The 21,045-nt window shown below is 43.9% G+C and overlaps 1 pseudogene; it reads right to left on the reverse strand.

The window, feature by feature from the left end:
- The window catches only part of LOC135521602 (protein PTHB1-like), a 246,567-nt pseudogene that overhangs the window by 112,173 nt on the left and 113,349 nt on the right, over positions 1–21,045 (reverse strand).

The following is a 21,045-nucleotide window of genomic DNA, read 5'->3' on the forward strand; positions in this document are numbered from 1 at the left end:
GAATGTATATGCTGCCCGGCACTGGAAGTGTTTCGCAGACTGGAAACCCTCCATCCGAACCAAACATTCCCAAAGGAAGCGCATTCATTCATTCAAGGAGATTCCCTACGGCGACAGCGCAAACAGACACACCAGGACAAACACTGTCTTCTTCCCACATGCTAGCTTCCCGCCTGGGATTCGGGGAAATAAGAGGCACATCTGTGTTTCCACCTCTGAGGGAATGGCTGCTGATGGTTATCATGGTTACCACAGCTCCTGGTCTCTCCCCTCTCTCTGAGTTCCCGGGAATAATGGAGTTAATGGGATTTTAATGGGATGTGTGGACAAAATTGGATAGATGTCACGATTTGCTCAGAAAAAGGGGGAGAGAACAGCATGGGATTAAACTCTGAATGTTTTGACCAAAAAAAAAAGAGAACAAATAAGAAAACCAGCTGAAAAAACAACGTGAAACAGGCCAGAGAAGGGCTTGTGATTGGGCAACTGATGGAATCTGAGATTTGATTGGTTGATTGTTAGGTAAAATGTAAGAGCCTACTCTTAAAATCTTGCTATGTGGACTATTTACAGATGTAGGATTCTAATTTGAGCCAGTCCGCTACAGCAGGAAAATAATCCTGCAGCAACAGAAAATGTGAATTATTATGTGGATTATAATTCATGGACCTTTTGGGGGGTTGATAGAAGTCTGACATTTCTAAGTGAAAATTACAATCTCCATAAGTCTTTTTAAACCTAAATACACTACATGTTTTTACATTTCCTGCACTGCAAGAAAGTTATCCTGCAAAAGGGGGATCAAATTAAGATCCTACTTTATGCATTTCTATTGGACAGGAAGTCAAAGTAAGAGTCAGGGTCTTGATTGGCTGACAGATAATAAGGATGTAGTGGGTGGGAGACAAGTGGGATGACATCACCCTCTGTGGTTCGAGGCGCATCGATAACATGACAACAAGTCTCACAACAGGTCTTGAACGAAGACACAACATTTTCAATAAAGTCTCTCAACAGTCTAAAACACCCCAGTCCTACATTAATAGAAACTTTTTGCGCTATTTGCAATGTCATTTCTCAAAAGACTCACAACGGTCCTGTGTTCAAAAGAAAAAAAGTCTCACACCATTCGCACAAGTTCTCCCGGCGCCCATAAAATCTCCTGACATTCTCCCAGCATGCCGACAACATCTCTCACCATCTATATCAGAGCAACCCAATCCGCTAGCTGGCCTGCCTGACTTCCCGCATGTCTAGAGCACTGTTGTCAACTCCATCATTAGCAATAGCGGCGTGGGTCTAAACGTAACCCATTAGGTAAAGCTGGACAGAAACATTAGGGAAACATTACAACACTAGGCATCACATTCATTCCCAATCAATGGAGCCTGAGCCAGCAAAAATATCACAGAGCAAAGCTGTGTTAAACACAAGGAAAGCGGCAGCATTGATATGGAGTTGCTCACACATCTACTGTAGCAGTAGCTCACTGCTGCCTAAAACATGATCTACTGTAGCAGTAGCTCACTGCTGCCTAAAACACAATCTACTGTAGCAGTAGCTCACTGCTGCCAAAAACACAATCTACTGTAGCAGTAGCTCACTGCTGCCTAAAACATGATCAACTGTAGCAATAACTCACTGCTGCCCAGAACACGATCTACTGTAGCAGTAGCACACTGCTGCCTAAAACACGATCTACTGTAGCAGTAGCACACTGCTGCCTAAAACACGATCTACTGTAGCAGTAGCACACTGCTGCCTAAAACACGATCTACTGTAGCAATAGCTCATTGCTGCCTAAAACATGATCTACTGTAGTAGTAGCACACTGCTGCCTAAAACACAATCTACTGTAGCAGTAGCTCACTGCTGCCAAAAACACAATCTACTGTAGCAGTAGCTCACTGCTGCCTAAAACATGATCAACTGTAGCAATAACTCACTGCTGCCCAGAACACGATCTACTGTAGCAGTAGCACACTGCTGCCTAAAACACGATCTACTGTAGCAGTAGCTCACTGCTGCCTAAAACACGATCTACTCTCGCAGTAACTCACTGCTGCCCAGAACACGATCTACTGTAGCAGTAGCACACTGCTGCCTAAAACATGATCTACTGTAGCAGTAGCGCACTGCTGCCTAAAACACGATCTACTGTAGCAGTAGCACACTGCTGCCCAGAACACGATCTACAGTAAGCGGTAGCTCACTGCTGCCTAAAACACGATCTACTGTAGTAGTAGCTCGCTGCTGCCTAAAACACGATCTACTGTAGCAGTAGCTCACTGCTGCCTAAAACATGATCTACTGTTGCAGTAGCTCACTGCTGCCTAAAACACGATCTACTGTATTAGTAGCTCACTGCTGCCTAAAACACGATCTACTGTAGCAGTAGCTCACTGCTGCCTAAAACATGATCTACTGTAGCAGTAACTCACTGCTGCCCAGAACACGATCTACTGTAGCAGTAGCACACTGCTGCCTAAAACACGATCTACTGTAGCAGTAGCACACTGCTACCTAAAACACGATCTACTGTAGCAGTAGCACACTGCTGCCTAAAACACAATCTACTGTAGCAGTAGCTCATTGCTGCCTAAAACATGATCTACTGTAGTAGTAGCACACAGCTGCCCAGAACACGATCTACTATAGCAGTAGCTCACTGCTGCCTAAAACACGATCTACTGTAGTAGTAGCTCACTGCTGCCTAAAACACGATCTACTGTAGCAGTAGCTCACTGCTGCCTAAAACACGATCTACTGGTTACATCCTCCTGTACTTCATAAACAGATGGTTAAAGGCTTACACAATGTAAAAAGACACTATAGATGGTTGTACAATCACAAACATCATCTGATGACGAATATAATGACATACGGATGACATACGGGTGTTACAGTCTAGTGGTTGTGGACGCAGACAGACAGTCGGACACAGACAGAGAGACAGACACCATGAGAAAGTTGGTATCTTCTTTTTTCCTTCCCAATTTCGTGGGATCCAATTGGTAGTTACAGTCTTGTCTCATCGCTTCAACTCCCTTACGGACTCGGGAGAGGCAAAGGTCGAGAGCCGTGCGTCCTCCGTAACACGAACCAACCAAGCCGCACTGCTTCTTGACACAAAGCCCACTTAGCCCGGGAAGCCAGCCGCACCAATGTGTCGGAGGGAACACCGTGCATCTGGCGACCATGTCAGCATGCATGGTGCCCGGCCCGCCACAGAAGTTGCAAGTGTGCAATGGGACAAGGACATGCCTGCCGGCCAAACCCTCCCCTAACCCAGATGACGCTGGGCCAATTGTGCGCCGACCCATGGGTCTCCCGGTTGCGGCCAGATGCGACAGAGCCTAGACTCCAACCCATAATCTCTAGTGGCACAGCTAGCACTGTGATGCAGTGCCTTAGACCACTGTACCACTCAGGTGGCCGGTATCCTGTTCTATCCCAAAGCATGGATGCTTCCAGCAGCCCCTGGGCTCGCTCTCTGACCCCAACTACACAGGCGATGCTGCTCCTGAGTTTACACATGCTCACACATAGCATAAACACACTTACACTTGGACAAAACACACACTTTATCTCTAAGAGTCTTCACAGATGGGAAGGTGTGTTTGTGTGTGTATGACGTGGGGGTCTGGCATCGAAGGCCTCTATATTCCCTACTCAGCCCCCATTAATAAAAATACAAGCATAAAACAGACCCAAATTCCCGCTTCCAAATACGCCTGCCCCCACACACACACACACACACACACACACACACACACACACACACACACACACACACACACACACACACACACACACACACACACACACACACACACACACACACACACACACACACACACACACACACACCCTTTCCAGAAAGCTGTCTGCACAAGCGTTTGGCCCCCCCATGCCGAGCAGTGAGCCATGGGTCATATACTTTGGTCACAGCCGTGGAGACACAGTGAGGGGATGAGGAAAACTGTTACAGGGCTTGTAGTATGAGGGGAACAGTCAATGTCTGGCTGTAGAAGACACAGTCGCTGCTCCTGCTTCTGAGTAATAGGAGAGTAATGTCAGCAAAGGGCTAATAATATGGGGCTAATGGAACAAACCTCGTGGCCCTGTATTTGCGGTAGCTGGTATCTTCTAGATGACAGTAAGGTAATTGAATGGTGAGGTCTGAGGCAGCAGTAGAGGCATGTGAATTGGGATGATGCTAATGGCTAATGGATAATAGCTGTATTGTGTGGCTGCTGACCGGAGACTGACTCGGGTGAGGGGGGGGGGGGGGGGGGTAATTGGGTTTGGGCTGAGCCCTCAGAGGAAGTGACCTTATAAACACACAGCCCTCCTCCTCCAGGCCGTGATGGAGGGAATAAGGAAATAATGGGAGAGAGAGACTTTCAGTGATCCACTGTTTAATAAAGTACTGCTTCAGTGAAAGTTGAGAGGGCATGTTGGTGACATGTCACTGTAGACCGGGACTGATCATTGAAATGAACCCAGTCTTCCAGGAACACAGTCAGCATCATTCCTCTTTTCATGTGTCTGTGTCTCAGCTACCATACACTCTGTTAGCAGTTTTGATTGAACGGGGCCCAATGCCTCTCTGTCTCTAAACTGTGTGTGTCTGGTATAGGTGGCGTCCCTTGATCCCAGGTGGGCCGTGGGGGGTTCGGAGGAAAGAAGAGAGGAGACACTCTCCCTTTCATCTCCCTTTCATCCAGGCCGCTGAAGAAGAAAAGAGAAGGAGAGCGAGCAGCGACACAGCTCTATCCAAGACACCTTTTGAAGCCTTTCAACTGTACTAGAGGTGCTTCCTGGCTCCCATGCACCCTAACAGAGGGGTTGGTTGGAGTCTAATTACCTTTAAGTCTGCCACAGGTAGAAGGTGTGTGTGTGGTTTGTCTACGGTGAAGGAGGGAGGTATAGAGGTGTAAAGTTGATTTGTTCATTTAGCCCCTTCTGCTTTTGCCTGTGTGCTTTGTGTTGTGTGCCATGTAACCCCACCGTTCTGGAAATTCTCTCTATGAGTTCATATATGTAAATTGGTTTGGATGTCCTTCTCTTTCCACCTCTCTCTCACACTCCCTGATGGGTGGTGGTTTGGTTGTAAGAGGGACATGCCTGGACAGAGCGCCCACGCTCTCTCTCTCTAGGCCCAAACCACACAGTTCCCTCCTCTGAAGATTTCCATTACAAACAAAACTAATTAGGGATTATTTCCGTTTTCTGTTTTTATGACGTTTGACAGTGGGAGGACAGAGGAGGCACGGAGAGAGAGAGAGAGAGACAGAGACAGAGAGAGAGAGAAAGAGAGAGAGACACACACCCCTCAGGTGGGCTATAAAGCCCACAGGACGTTCAGACAGACAGATATCCATTGCCGGCGGTAAACCCCAGGCAGCCCACCCACCCCTGGAGCAGGGTATGATATGGGGGTCTGGTTAGTAGGTTGTTTGGAGCAGATAGGATTCAAAAGAGAGGAGAATAATTCAGACTGGAGCAAGACATGAATCAGGTTGCATCACTAAGACAATTACACATTATTTTTATTTATTTAAATGTTTGATAAGTTTTCTTGTTTTTCAATCAACCAACAAAACACTTTCCACATTGACAGATGTGGCTGACGTAAATAATATGATGAAATTAAATATAAAACAAAACAAACTTGCAGCAGCACTAATCACCGTTCTTATTAGCCGTTTCCAGCTTTCGTGTAGACAACGAGCAAATCATTAGTTTTTACAGCACCTTACACAACATGTTTCTGCTCATTTCCCTAATCACCCCATTGACTCTGTCCAATTTGAAATATAGCTGAGTAGTGGAGACCAGAGTCTATCAAACATGGACTGTCTCTTGTGGAGGTCATAAGTGAGCTTTTCAAGAGGGAGAAAGTCAACAATCTGGTCAATCCACATTTTAAATGTATGAGAGGTATTAGAAGCCCACAATAGAATAATACATTTCTTAGCAAAGTATGTTATAGTCATAAACAAATTTTCTCTGTCAGGATCAAGAACAAAGTCCTACTGGGCATTAAGAAGACAGATACAGGGGGTCATACCAAACTGTACATCTAGTATTTTCTGTGCAGCAGTACATATAGATTTCCATAATCTGGTAATCTCTTTACAACTTCAAAATACATGCATATAGGTTCTACTTTCAGAGGTACATCTTTTACAATCAGGAGACATTTCTGTGTTCATTCTATGGAGTCTCATTGGGGAGTAATAAAATGTAGATTCTTTCATTTTTACATTAGTAGAGGAGCAGTATACCCTGTCGCAAACCTCCGCCCATAACATCACTGATAGTCAGACAAAGGTCCTTTACCCAGATTCTTTTCAAAGGAGTAAAGGAGGAGCCTCCTTTCTCAGAAAGATTTAGCCTTTGATGGATTGTGGTGTAGCAGAAAGGGTCTCAACTTCATTCAGCTCTAAACCTCCCCTTGGAAGTAAATGATGAGGAAACGACATGTCTAATTTGAAGATATACATAAAAAAATGGATCTTGGCCAAATTAATTCACTGCAGAGCTCTTGAAAGGATTTCAGTGTAGTGGCTTGCTGATGAAACAGGTCTGAAAAGGTCCTGATCCCTAGAGGATGCCAAAGATTAAAGTTGGCATCACTTAGGGCTTTTGGCAAGTCCGGGTTGCATACTATAGGCGAGTGAGAACATATTTGGGAGGAAATGCCAAGGTATTTCTTACAGTCCCTCCACGCTAGTAGGATGCTGTAAATCACAAAAGTTTTGGCTATGTTGCCCACTTCACTAAAGTTATTAATGAATATAATTGAGGGGCAATGAACCACAGGATTGGGGTTCTATCTGAATCCACGTTGACTCTTGTCTGTCTGTGATCCATGTTAGCATGTTGCAGATTTGGGCAGACCAGTAGTACAATTGAAGGGAGGGAAGGGCAAGAACACCCTTAGATTCAGGATTCGATAGAGTGGAGAACTTGATCCTAGGTTTTTTATTGCCCCATATAAATTTGGTGATGCTTTGGTTAGTTGTTTTGAAAAAGGAAACTGGGAGATAGCATGGGAGCATCTGAAATAAATAGTTAAATCTAAGGAGGATGTTCATACGGATAACATTGATTCTTCTGACTAAGATCCAAGTTTGGAGATCGTTCTTGATTCGATCCAGGAGTGGGAGATAATTTTCCTTGAAAAGGATTCAGATCTGGTGTTACAAAGATCCCAAGGTATTGAAACCTTTGTGTCTTCCATTGGAACGGTCAGAGTGTCTTCATTGAGCTGTTGGGTGTAATATTGAGAGAGCAAACAGTGGATTTGTTCAAATGTATCTTATATTGCCATCCTGAGCAATTGTGTCTAAAACAGGAGATATTTCTCAGGGTTGGATATGTAGAGCAAGACATCATCCGCGTAGAGCGAAATCTTGTGCTGCAGGCCGCCTGCAGAAACCCCCATAATACTTGGATTGCTCCTTATCAACTCTGCCAAAGGCTCCGCCCCAACAAGTAGAGCAGGGGGACAGCGAGCATCCTTGTCTTGTGCCACGTCCCAAAGGGAATCTGCCATAGTGTTTTGGCGAGCAATTTGGGAATTATTTTGTAGTGGAAATCCAACAAGCTTATGGGCCGGAAGGACGAGCAGGATAGAGGGTGCTTGTCTTTTTTGAGCAACACTGTAATGCGAGCTGTGTCCATTGAGTCTGGGACAGCTCCGTTTTTGCAAAAATCATCCAGCATTGGCATGAAGATAGGGCTGAGCTGGGGCCCTAAAAGCTTTGTAGAACTCTCTGGGGAATCCGTCTGGGCCTGGGGACTTGTTAGATGGCATGGAGATAATTTCTTCCAGGACCTCCTCAGGAGTGAAGGGGGAGTTGAGATCTTCTTGGTCAGTCTCTGATAGTTTAGGTAGCGAGATTCCCTCCAGGAAGGAATTGTGTTCTGCATTCGTATGTTTTCTCTCAGAAGTATATAGTTTGCAGTAAAAATCATGAAAAGTTACATGTATCTTATTTGGACATGACTACTCTTTTTGTTAAATTGGTAAGCAAGCAATCTACTAGGGCTATTGCTATTGGGATTGTTTATGTACTTTTCACAGCGTTCCAGCTCCCTCTCACGATTTAGCTTGTGTGCTTCCATTGCTTTTTTCTTAGAGGAAGCATATGCAATTAAATGACCTCAGTGTGGCTTTGGCAGCGTCCCACATTGTGGCCAGAGAAACAGGAGAGTCTTTGTTGTCTTGTGTGTAGTTGTCTGTCCATGTAGTTAGCAATGTATGGAACGCTTCGTTTGATAACATGGAGGTGTTGAATTTCCAGCTCTTTGACCTCGGGTTGTTTTTGCAGAGGTCAAAGCGGAGGTGGACAAAGGCATGATCTGAAAGTGCTATGGGTCCGATTGTACACGTGGCAGAATTTATGGAAATCTTTGGGATAAAAATGTAATGAATATGAGAGTAGGTGTTATGAACATCAGAGTAGTATGTATAGTCCATAGATGAGCTATTAGTCTCTCTCCAGATATCTAGCAGTCCCATCTCTTTAGCAAGAGAGTTCAACATCTTTGCAGATCTATGGTTTGTGGTGGGGACTTGAGATGATTTGTCTAAGGTTGGGTTAAGGGTACAATTAAAATCTCCAGCCAGCCCTCAAAAGGAAACACAATGCTCATTGAACAGGGTTATGATCTTTGACATGAAAGCAGGAGTATCTGTGTTAGGAGCGTATATATTTAAGATAGTAATTGGTTGACCATACAGTGACCCAGTTATCAAAATAAATCTCCCCTCCGGATCAGATATGTTTTTGTCAATTATGAATGGAACATGCTTATGGATAATTATGGCTGTGCCTCTACTGTTTGATTTGAAAGATGAGAAATACACCTGTCCCACCCAAGCTCTGCGGAGTTTGGCATGTTCGGCATCACAGAGGTGTGTTGATTGTAATAGCGCGATGTCTGCTTTTTCCTTTTTTAGAGCACATAGTATCTTTTTCCATTTTATTGCATGACCTAGACCATGGCAGTTCCATGTCAATAGATTTAAGGTACTAGTCATCGTCATTGAACAATAATCGAACTCTAGTGCAAGACATCTCTGGGTATTGGTGGATAATAGTTACAGCTGCAGTCACATAAAATTAAAATAAATGGTGTACAGAAAATAAATCTCTGAACACCACAGCCGAGATCCCAAACAACTCAACATATTCCGTTGGATCTATTAACCCCACGCTCAGTCTCAATTCTGTTTTCCCGAAAAACGGGAACAGTTAGCAACATACAGCGTTTCTCACTGCAATGGTGTTGATTTTCGCTGCCAATAGGACTCGTTCCTTGTTGATGAAACTTAAGAAACGTATGGTGATTGAGTGCAGTGGTTGTCTGGCTGCTGGTGGGGGCCTCAGTGCTCAGTGAGCTCTCTCGAGTTCTATGGGCCTGTCGTTGGACAGGTGTAGCCATTCGGGAAGTTTGTCTTGCAGGTAGCGGATCAGTGGCATGTTACCCTCTTCTTTTTCGGACAGATTTAATAGAACACAATTATCCCTTCGCCCCCTATTTTCCAGGTCCTCTGTTTTTTTCTTCCAGATGATCTGTTTTATTTTTTAGAAGATGCTATTGTTTCCATGGCGTCTGGCAATAAGTTTTCCACGGATAAGATTCACCCCTCTGTCTCATCCAGGCGCTCGCGTTGATGGTAATCTTGTTGATGTCAGGCAAAGCGTTTTACAGGGTTGTCACCTTGCCCCCGATCGCACTGAGCTGAGAGTTCATGGAATCTAATTTGATGTTGAGTTCTGTACGTTGGGATCTCAGCTCAGAAAGCATGGCTTTGACATGCTTTTTCCACAGCTATTACTCGAGTCCGGGTAAAATGTCAACTGTAATGTCGCCTTTTGTAGCCGCCAATACTTTTTGACTAAAGCTAATGGAGTTTTAAATTGAAGTGGAGGTTAGATTAAGAATTGAAAACTACTTGTGCGGTGCTCTTAGTTCATGTGGCCATCTCGTTCAAGGGTCACGTGATCCCCATCCGACAATTACACTTTCAAAGACACTTGGCTGTCATCATGTAGGCTATCCACTATTCAAGTAGGACTATGAATCCAAATGTAAAAAATAAAATACATTCTGTGGCCATCTCTATTCTGTTTATTTTTATAAAAATAAAACTCCCTAGTCCTTGGCAATGACAAGCATGCTCATAACATGATGCAGTCACCACCATGTTTGAAAATATGAAGAGTGGTACTCAGTGATGTTTTGTGTTGTGTTGGATTTCCCCCCAAATTAACACTTAGTATTCAGGAGAAAACATGTATTTCTTTGCCACATTTTTTGTAGTTTTACTTTAGTGCCTTACTACAAGTTGAAGTAGTAAATTATCTGCTGCTGTCCTGTGACTGTGGTCATGTCTTTATTCTTGTTCTCTTAGATTTAACTGCTGGTGCCTTTGGCACTATTGATCTTACTATCCTCATTAAGATGTTAGATGACTTGGTTGGTCTACGAGTACAGATTCTTAACAGGCTAACAAATTATACCTTTCCGAGCGGTATCAATTTGTTCAGCTGGGGGATAATTAATCGAAAAGTTACAGGGTTGGTTTTGGCGTTCCTCAAGGTTTTGTGCTTGGACCCCTTTTATTTTCACTGCACATGCTAGCCCTGGGTAATGTCATCTGTAAGCGCAACATGCATATTCATTGCTATGCTGATGACACTCAGTTGTATTTATCAGTTAAACCAGACGATACGTCACAGTCAGCCCGCCTTGAGAATTGCATTACAGATGTTAAACACTGGATGAAAAACAAATTTCTTGCATTTAAACTCTGATAAGACAGAAATTATGCTAATTGGCCACAAGAAACTCAAATAAAGTATCAGACCTCAATGTTAACATTGATGGTTGCCCCATCACACCAAACATGGTTGTTAAAAACCTTTGTGTTAGCTTTGACCCCGGCCTAACTCTTGACAACCACATAAAAAGCATATCCAGAACAGCATACTTTCATCTCTCAACCAGATGACAAAATATTGGTCCATGCATTAGTTTCATCTAATAGATTAGACTATTGTAATGCCCTCCTTTCCTGCTGCTCAGACTACTATTAAAAGCGTACAACTTGTACAGAACACTACAGCTCGCATTTTAACCAACACAAGAAGGCACAAAGTTTTATCTGCAATACACTGGCTGCCTGTAAAGTATCGGTCTGATTTTAAAATCTTACTCTTACCTTTTAAAGCACTGCATGCCTTGCCCCCTGTTATCTGACAGACATGCTTGTTCCATACAACCCATTGATGTCACTTCGCTCCCAAGGAGCATGTCTGTTTGTACCTAGATGCAGAACCACGGCAGGGGGACGGAGAGTTCCCTATTAAAGCCCCTCAGTTATGGAACAGCCTGCCCTGTCAGCTAAGATGAGCAGACACCATTTTAGTCGGGCCTTATTTTTCCTCTTTACGGCTTCCTGTTCACTTTCCCTTTTGTCATTTATTGCTTTAATGTAGTGTTTTGCCAATTTGGTTGCGCCAGCAACAGGCATCATCAATAGACCCTGACCATCACTCACTTCAGTGTGCCACTCTCCCTAAATGACTCTAGAAAGGGAACAATCCATTTCACTGCTCTTTTGAAAAGGTGTCCGCATGGCTTCTCATCCGAAACGGTTCAGAACAGTTTGTTATGTTTTGGTCTTTGGTCTTCGTAAATGTTTTTTTTCCCGGTTGTTCGTACACACACACATTTTTTCTCTCGAGGCAAACCGAAGTCTACGCCAATTTGTCAGTGATTGGTCAACAGTAGGGATTCTTCAAAGTGCTTTTTGTCATTCAACAAGACAAATGGTTTTCATGCACATTTTTTCACTTGGGAAATACTGCACCAAACATCTTAGTTAGATGTCAAATTGCGCGACTAAGATCTCCGACAAAAATGTCAAAATTAATTACAGGTTTCTTGAGTTCTTAGAATAATTCTGACTTTTTTGAGGAAGTGTATATTGACTACGGGGTCTCAACATTGTCGCTTTTTTCTCGTTTTTCAAGCGAAGGTCTTTTAAGTGAGTATGCAAGCACACTCATTCGGAACCGAAGCATGCAGAAGGCTTAAGTCACATACATGAAAAGCCATCATATGGCCTACCCAATACAACTCTGAATCATGGTGTAACACACTTCACAGAGTCTTACCTCAGTGTGTGTTGAGTGGTGGTCTGTGTGGTATTCTCTCCATTAGGGTTAACAGGGGAAATACACGTATTTTGTTTGTTTGTTTTTCCTGTGTTTTTGTTCTGGTTCTTTCAATTGGCTTGCGGAATGGATTTTTAATTGCGCCGCATCCCTATTGTGTGCATGTGACAGCCATTTGATCTAAGAGGTCTGAAAAAATATATGTTGTTCAATTGTATCTGGGTGTGATTGAGCGTATGGATGTAAATGCATGTGCCCAGAGTATGTGTGTGGGCTTTATGTAGAGGAAGTGTCTGAGTGTGTAGTGTGTATGCGTGTGTTCTTAACGATCCCCAAGCGTCGCCCGTCTGTGTCTCCCACACCTCCTCAGTGGGGCTCAGCTCATTAGCGGCGACGCCTGGGTGGATTAACCACACAAAAAGGGTCATGGACTGCCGACATAACACACACATCTGCTCACTTCTAACCACTCATGTTTAGTTCTCCTCAAAGCCATCCAACTTCATCTTAGAAAAGACAAACATGGATTTGTGCTCAATTCAAACCAGGAGTGTCTAAGTGGAGAAAGAGCCATGTGTGTAGCAGTCTATCCCTCTAACATCCATCAGCTACAGAAGGAGCTGTCAGTCTGTTGCATTCATTTATTTAATTAAGTCTCTATTTCCTCAACATGGGAATTTAATACGGAATTCCCTTCTGTCTGTCTACAACTGATGATTGTTTATCTGAGTCACACACACACACACACACACACACACACACACACACACACACACACACACACACACACACACACACACACACACACACACACACACACACACACAGACACGACAAATTATGCTTGGAAATCAAACAGAAAAAAAACGTCCCATTCTGAGGGTGGAAAACACTGTGCCTTTTCCTCCTCAGTTACAGCAGTCAGTCCAACTACAGCTTTAACTCATTTGATTAAAAAACTACTTGGAGCCCCCCCCCCCCCAAAAAAAATCTCAACTTTGATAATGACCGGAAAAATTGCAATTCGCCAGCTATTACATCCAATCAGGGAGGGAGGGATGGAGGGAGGGAGGAGAGTAGAACCAGATGGAAGAGAGAAAGAAAGACACCGAACAGAGCTTGAGCTCAGTGTGAGCCTAATATGAGAAGAGCATCAGCACGATCTCAACACAGCATAAGAACAGCCCCAGCAGACATGAAACCAGTCATATACTGTACTGTACGAGCTAAAGGAGGGTGAATCACAATCCAAGGATGAGATTTCCACACACAGGGTCTGAGTTTGTTTGTGTCCATCCCCTGACTGACCTGTCTTGGTCTCGACTTTCTTAGACGGCTATTTCTTTTTGATGAACTTGGTGGCAGACTCCTGTTGCAGGGGCGGCTCCTCCAGGTCAGCAAAAGCCTCCGCGATTGGCTCACAGCCCCCTGAGTTACAGGAAGAAGAGCATGATCAACAGCCAATCACAGAGACAGAATCCTATCATGAGATATACAAAGAGTGAACATTATGCTCTTTCCATAACAGACTGACCAGGTGAATCCAGGTGAACGCTTTGATCCATTATTTATGTCACATTTAAATCCACTTCAATCAGTTTAGATGAATGGGATTATTAAGCCTTGAGACATCAAATCAAATATATTTATACAAAACCTTTTTACATCAGCAGATGTCACAAAGTGCTTATACAGGAACCCAGCCTAAAAACCCCAACAGCAAGCAATGCAGATGTAGATGCACGGTGGCTAGGAAAAACTCCCAAGAAACGCAAGAACCTAGGAATGAACAGAGAGAGGAACTAGGCACTGAGCGGTGGCCTGGCAGAGACAGGGACAGGTTCGTCACTCCAGTGCCTTGCCGTTCCCCTGGGCCAGACTACACTCAATCATAGGACCTACTGAAGAGATGAAGAGATGAGTATGTATCTTTCATATGGGTAGGCAGACCATTCCATAAAAATTGAGCTCTATAGGAGAAAGCCCTGCCTCCAGCTGTTTGCTTAGAAATTCTAGGGACAATAAGAAGGCCTGTGTCCTGTGACAGTAGCGTACGTGTAGGTATGTATGGCAGAACCAAATCGGAGAGATACAGTGCCTTGCGAAAGTATTCGGCCGCCTTGAACTTTGCGACCTTTTGCCACATTTCAGGCTTCAAACATAAAGATATAAAACTGTATCTTTTTTTGTGAAGAATCAAGAACAAGTGGGACACAATCATGAAGTGGAACGACATTTATTGGATATTTCAAACTTTTTTAACAAATCAAAAACTGAAAAATTGGGCTTGCAAAATTATTCAGCCCCTTTACTTTCAGTGCAGCAAACTCTCTCCAGAAGTTCAGTGAGGATCTCTGAATGATCCAATGTTGACCTAAATGACTAATGATGATAAATGATGATAAATGATGATGATAAGTTCTTGCCTGACGAAATCAGGCAAGAACTTGTCCGTGTAGACCAAATTTGGTTTTCCAATCTCTCCAAAAGAATGTGGTGATTGATGGTGTCAAGAGGTGTCAAAAGCAGCACTAAGGTCTAGGAGCACGAGGACAGATGCAGAGCCTTGGTCTGACACCATTAAAAGGTAATTTACCACCTCCACGATCACAGTCTCAGTACTATGATGGGGTCTAAAACCATATACATTATTTGTCTTCAGGAAGGCAGTGAGTTCCTGTGCGAAAGATTTTTCACATATTTCTGAGAGGAATGAGAGATTCGATATAGGCCGACAGTTAAAACACATTTCTTGGACAAGGTTTGGCTTTTTCAGGAGAGACTTTATTCCTGACACTTTTAGTGAGTTTGGTACACATCTGGAAGAGAGGGAACCGTTTATTTTGTTCAAAATAGGATGGCCAAGCACAGGAAATAGCTCTTTCAGTAGTTTAGCTGGAATAGGGTCCAGTAGGCAGCTGGAAGGTTTAGAGGCCATGCCTATTTTCTTGAATGTGTTAAGAGATACGGGATTTAAAAACTTGAGTGTCTCCAATGATCCAAGGTCCTGGCAGGTCTATGCAGACTCTGGACAACTGTGTTTTGGAGAAATATACCAATTCAAAGAGGAGTCTGATAATTGCTTTATAACGATTTTGATCTTGTGTATTCTGTATGTGTGGATTGTGTGTGTGCCATTCAGAGGGTGAATGGGCAAGACAAAATATTTAAGTGCCATTGAACGGGGTATGGTAGTAGGTGCAGGCGCACCAGTTTGAGTGTGTCAAGAACTGCAACGCTGCTGAGTTTTTCACGCTCAAAAGTTTCCTGTGTGTATCAACAATGGTCCACCACCCAAAGGTCATCCAGCGAACTTGACACAACTGTGGGAAGCATTGGAGTCAACATGGACCAGCATCCCTGTGGAACACTTTCGACACCTTGCAGTCCATACCCTGATAAATTGAGGCTGTTCTGAGGGCAAAAGGGGGTGCAACTCAATATTAGGAAGGTGTTCCTAATGTTTTGTACACTAAATGTACATACACAACTCAAACCTATCTTTCTCTGGAGTATCAAGTTAGGATTTGGCCGTAACATGTATCAAATGTGTAATAATAGTGTTCCTCTTTAGCTGCCCTTTTTCAAGTGACAAAGTCTCAGTAATTGTCAGATGTGGTTATGTAAGAACTTCATCTTCTACCAGGGCCTACAAATGTCAATATTATTGTATGTGTGTGTGTGTGTGTGTGTGTGTGTGTGTGCAGGTGTTGATGGAATGTGTTTGTATGTATGTGGACATGTAGGTGTTGCCTATGTGTTGTGTGCGCTGGGGGTGTCAGAGTTAGACCCCTTCCAAGAGTATCTATCACCTCTTCAATACCAAGGATGAACAGGAATTAGGGACCTCCTAGGGTCTATGAATCAGACCCCTTGTCTCGCCTCGCCGCGCCTCTCCTCTTCTCTCCTCCCCGCTCTACCTCCTCCACCTCTCCGTCTGACCCCTAATCCCAAGGGCTTGTTTCATTTTTCATGCCACTTTCATTTTACACCCTCAAAACACACCGTCTGAGTTGGCGGTGGTGTGTACGAACGTGTGTGTGTTAAGTCTGGGTATGTGGTTAAGTGTGCGAGTGTTCATATGTGTGTGTGTTTATTTAAAATGCCCTCTACCTCTTGGCAGATTACCCTAATCCCTGTCTAATATTTATCCTATGCTATAAAGCCAATCTTGTTCTGTTTAGTGAGGCCAATTGGCTAGGATGGCCCATGGGGTTGCTCCAAGCTGAAAGGCAACAGGCAGCCTCAGTTTTTTCTCCCTCTTCCTGACCATGGGCTTGTTTGAAATTGGATACGCCAGACTTTAATTGGGCAGGTGTTTTTCTAAGCTTGTCTTTTTGCGCTGTCTTGCAATTTCGGACAGTGGCGGTGTGTGTGTGTGTGTGAACAAGGGTAGTGTGTGTGTGCAGAGAGAGAGGGGTCGTGTGTGGGGACAAGGGTAGTGTGTGTCTTAACCTCTGCCCAGCCATACATCAACACATGTTAAGGAAAGGGCCCCCACCTCTGGACCCCCTTTAGCCTGAAACGGAGCTCTTTAGCAGGGGAGACAAGCCAGGCAGCCCTCTCTCAGACTGTAGTATGGAGCTGCACACTGTCACATATACTGGGATATGAAAGATGTTTTGGTCTGGGAGACCGGGTTAGTTATGGTTAGTTAGTTATGGTCCAAACCGCTCTACTGTCTGGATGTGGTCGAGTTTGGTCTCCTCCAGTAACACGTGTGATTGCAGTTAGAAGAGCAAATAGATCGGTTAGCACTTCTGGACCGGTTGGTCGTGGTTTAGTTTTGTCTCTGTTCAAAATAATTTGGTAGCGGTTTAGTTTGGTCTCTGTTCTAAAACATTTGGTCGTGGTTTAGTTTGGTCTCTGTTCTGAAACGTTTGGTAGCGGTTTAGTTTGGTCTCTGTTCTAAAACGTTTGGTCGTGGTTTAGTTTTGTCTCTGTTCTAAATCATTTGGTAGCGGTTTAGTTTTGTCTCTGTTCTAAACCATTTGGTAGTGGTTTAGTTTGGTCTCTGTTCTAAAACGTTTGGTCGTGGTTTAGTTTTGTCTCTGTTCTAAAACGTTTGGTCGTGGTTGAGTTTGGTCTCTGTTCTAAAACGTTTGGTAGCAGTTTGGTTTGTTCTCTGTTCTAAAACGTTTGGTAGCAGTTTAGTTTCGTCTCTGTTCTAAAACGTTTGGTCGTGGTTTAGTTTGGTCTTTGTTCTGAAACGTTTGGTCGTGGTTTGGTCTCACAGTATATTCAATTCACTGCTGGATTGTTGTTGCTGTTCAATTTCAGTAGACGGTTTTATTTTATGGTTTTATCTACGGAACCATTTGGTTGTGGTCAAAAGAACTAGAGCATGCACCAAACCACCGTTGGTTGTGGTTTGAATGTGTTAGACCGTTGTGTTGTGTAGTGGTTCAGAAGATCATTTGGTTGTGGTTTGGTCTCAAATCTTGCAAATTGTTTGCTTGTGATATGATCTCTAGTAGTCCTTCTTTCTCCCCAGCCCAGAAGGAAGTGCACCTCCTGGTTTTGAAGTCCAAAATCAAACAGCTGTAAATCAAACAGACACCTGATCTACTTTTACAGCCTAACCCTGTCCCAACCACAAAGTCAACACCAAGGCATTTTTCTCCACTCTTTATGATGTCAACATTGTAAAAGTAAGGAGAGGAGGGAGATCATTGGAAAAGACGATTAAAGGTTTTATGGTTATACTGTTGGGCAATGAGAGAGATATGGCCACACACACACACACATTGCCAAATTTGATAATGCGCGCGCACACACACACACACACACACACACACACACACACACACACACACACACACACACACACACACACACACACACACACACACACACACACACACACACACACACACACACACACACACACACACACACACACACACGTTCACGTATGCATGCGCACAGAGAAAGAGAGAGTGAGGCAGACGGAGACATACAGAGACGTCGCTCTCTAAATGGGGTTTAGCCTAGGAATTTCTAACCGCTTTAAGTAGTTGAGTATTAAGTAGAGCTTTAGCTAGCAGAGAAGATCCCATTCATTCAGTGATAGTAGCTCTGCTCTCCACTTCAACATCTCTCCCCTCTCTTTAAGTCCTACAGGAATAGATCTCCTAACCACAAGGCATAACTGAAATCCTCCCAAAACAGCTGAGAAAGGAGGCTTCAAACACAAGACAAGATACATCTGTTTCCGCCATCAGAAATGGCTCCCAAAGACAGATTTGGATATAGGAAAAAAGGTATTCTCAGTGGACTTGGAACTTGAGGGGGGGGGGGGGGGGGGGTATTTTAGGCCCGAAAAGCCTCCATTTCTAGAGTGTTAATTAGAGATGTTCATAGGAGAGGAGATTCTGGGAGAGAACACACACTTAAATACATGTACAGAATACAGTCAGACACAACAACACCCCCTATCCCCCATCATGCACGCACACACACACACCTCAAAGCCTGCTTGCATAGCCTCCCGTCAACAACCTTGCATCCCAGTAGTACATCACAATCACATTCCCCTGGCATTCACTTTATCACAACATATGGTTTTTCTCCACTGCAAATATATTCAGTGGGGGAACATTCAAGATCGCCTAACTGTTGCCAAAAACGCCTGGTTCCAGCCGAGTAGCTAATGTATTCAACACATAGCAAGGAGAGGGGAGTTTGACTAGTTCGGAGAGAGAGAGACCACAGCAGAACCCGAAACAGAGCTGAGACAGAGCTGCATTTCCTGACAATATGTCAAAAAAAATAATAATAATAATAATTAGAGAGTGTCATTTCGCCAAATTTGAAACCCTTATTCAAGGCTCCAAAGACCTCTCTGATGAGAGTAGGCTACCTGTCCTGTTGGTGGAGGATGCAGAGAGCTGTGGATTGGCAGCAAACTACATTGCTGCCTGCCATAAGATGAGGGATGGTGTCTGACAGACCAACCAACCTGCACATGTCCTCTATGCCTCTGTTATTGTTCAACATATGGTTATTTGGACCCTTGATTATTGTTGTTACTGTTGTCCCGTTGACACTATTGATTAATATTATACATTTCCAAAGTACGCTTTGGCAATATGTGCGTTGTTATGTCTTGCCTAAAAAGCTAATTGAATTGAGAGAGAGAGAGAGAGAGAGAGAGAGAGAGAGAGAGAGAGAGAGAGAGAGAGAGAGAGAGAGAGAGAACAAAAGACAGGGTGAGAAAAAGAGAAGAGTGAGAGAAGGAGAGAAAGAGCAAATGAAAAGAGAAAAAGAGGAGAGAGAAAACAAAAGGAGAGAGAGGAAGATAGAAAGAGAAAGAGAGCGAGAGAGAAAGCGAGAGAGATAGGGAGAGAGAGAAAGAAAGAAAGAGCGAGAGAAAGAATGAGAAAGAAGGAGAGAGGAAGATAGAAAGAGAGCGAGAGAGAGAAAGAAAGAGCGAGAGAGAGACAGAAAGAGCGAGAGAGAGAAAGAAAGAGCGAGAGAGAGAGACAGAAAGAGCGAGCGAGAGAGGAGAGAGAAAGATAGGGAGAGAGTGAAAAAGAGTGAGAGAAAGCGAGAAAGATGAGAGAGAGAAAGAAAGAGCAAGGGAGAGAGAGACAGAAAGAGAGAGAAAGAAAGAGCGAGAGAGAGAGACAGAAAGAGCAAGCGAGAGAGGAGAGAGAAAGATAGGGAGAGAGTGAGAGAGTGAGAGAGAGCGAAAAATATGAGAGAGAGAAAGAAAGAGCAAGGGAGAGAGAGACAGAAAGAGCGAGCGAGACAGAAGGAGAGAAAGATATAGGGAGAGAGAGTGAGAGAGAGCGATAGAGCATGCATAAGTCTCTGACTAATGTGAAAACATGATGGGGGGTTGGATGTGTTCCCTAAAGGAGGCGAGTTCCTCAGCCTGTGTTTTTCCTGCCCAGTGTGGAGTGGAGTCTGGAAGTTCCATATAAAACGTGATAAATCAGGAAGTGGAACTGTGGTGTGTGTGTGTGTGTGTGTGTGTGTGTGTGTGTGTGTGTGTGTGTGTGTGTGTGTGTGTGTGTGTGTGTGTGTGTGTGTGTGTGTGTGTGTGTGTGTGTGTGTGTGTGTGTGTGTGTGTGTGTGTGTGTGGACGCAGAGGTATCAATCTTCTTCTGTGGAGGGAAAGAGAAGATATGTATAAACACACACACACACTGAAATAGATGTACAGTGAAAACACACAAAACAAGAAGGCCACAACATCTAGTTCATTCTATGATGAACCTCAAGTAGACAGAACTAAAGCTTTGCTTACTGACACATACATGGAGAGAGTAAACAAGAAAGACAGAGAAACAGAGAGATAAATAGGAGAGAGCAACATTACAACCACAACTCCAAACTGTAAAGCAGCCCAACAGTTGACCTAATGACAGAGCAAAGCTAACAGTTCTAGGAGTAATGAAAGCCATGTGATAAACAGTACTGACTGAAATGATACCATCAGGTGCTGCTGACAGGGTGTGTGTGTGTGTGCACGTGTTCATGCATGTGTATGTGAGAGAGAGAGCAAGGGCCAAGAGCAGCTGTTAAAACCAGAGTCTCAGCAGGCCGCCCAGGTGATGTCATCAGAGCGAGACACAGGGTCAGGTGAGGAGAGGGTGAGGGGTGAGAGGGAGAGATGAGGAGAACGACAGGAGTACGCGTGTGTGTCATAAGAGATAAAATATTCTGTATATCCTTCAGTCACAAGAAAAAGCACAAATAGGCTATATATCAGGGAGTACTGTACGTTTGTGTCTGTGTACTGTGTGTGTTTTTTCAACTGTCAGGTCCCACGCAGCATTGGTAGTGGGAAGATCACCCAAAGTCCCATCCATCCACTTTTATACAACGCCTGGAA

The sequence above is a fragment of the Oncorhynchus masou genome, chromosome 30 (genome assembly GCF_036934945.1).
Source record: "Oncorhynchus masou masou isolate Uvic2021 chromosome 30, UVic_Omas_1.1, whole genome shotgun sequence".
Classification (NCBI taxonomy): Eukaryota; Metazoa; Chordata; class Actinopteri; order Salmoniformes; family Salmonidae; genus Oncorhynchus; species Oncorhynchus masou.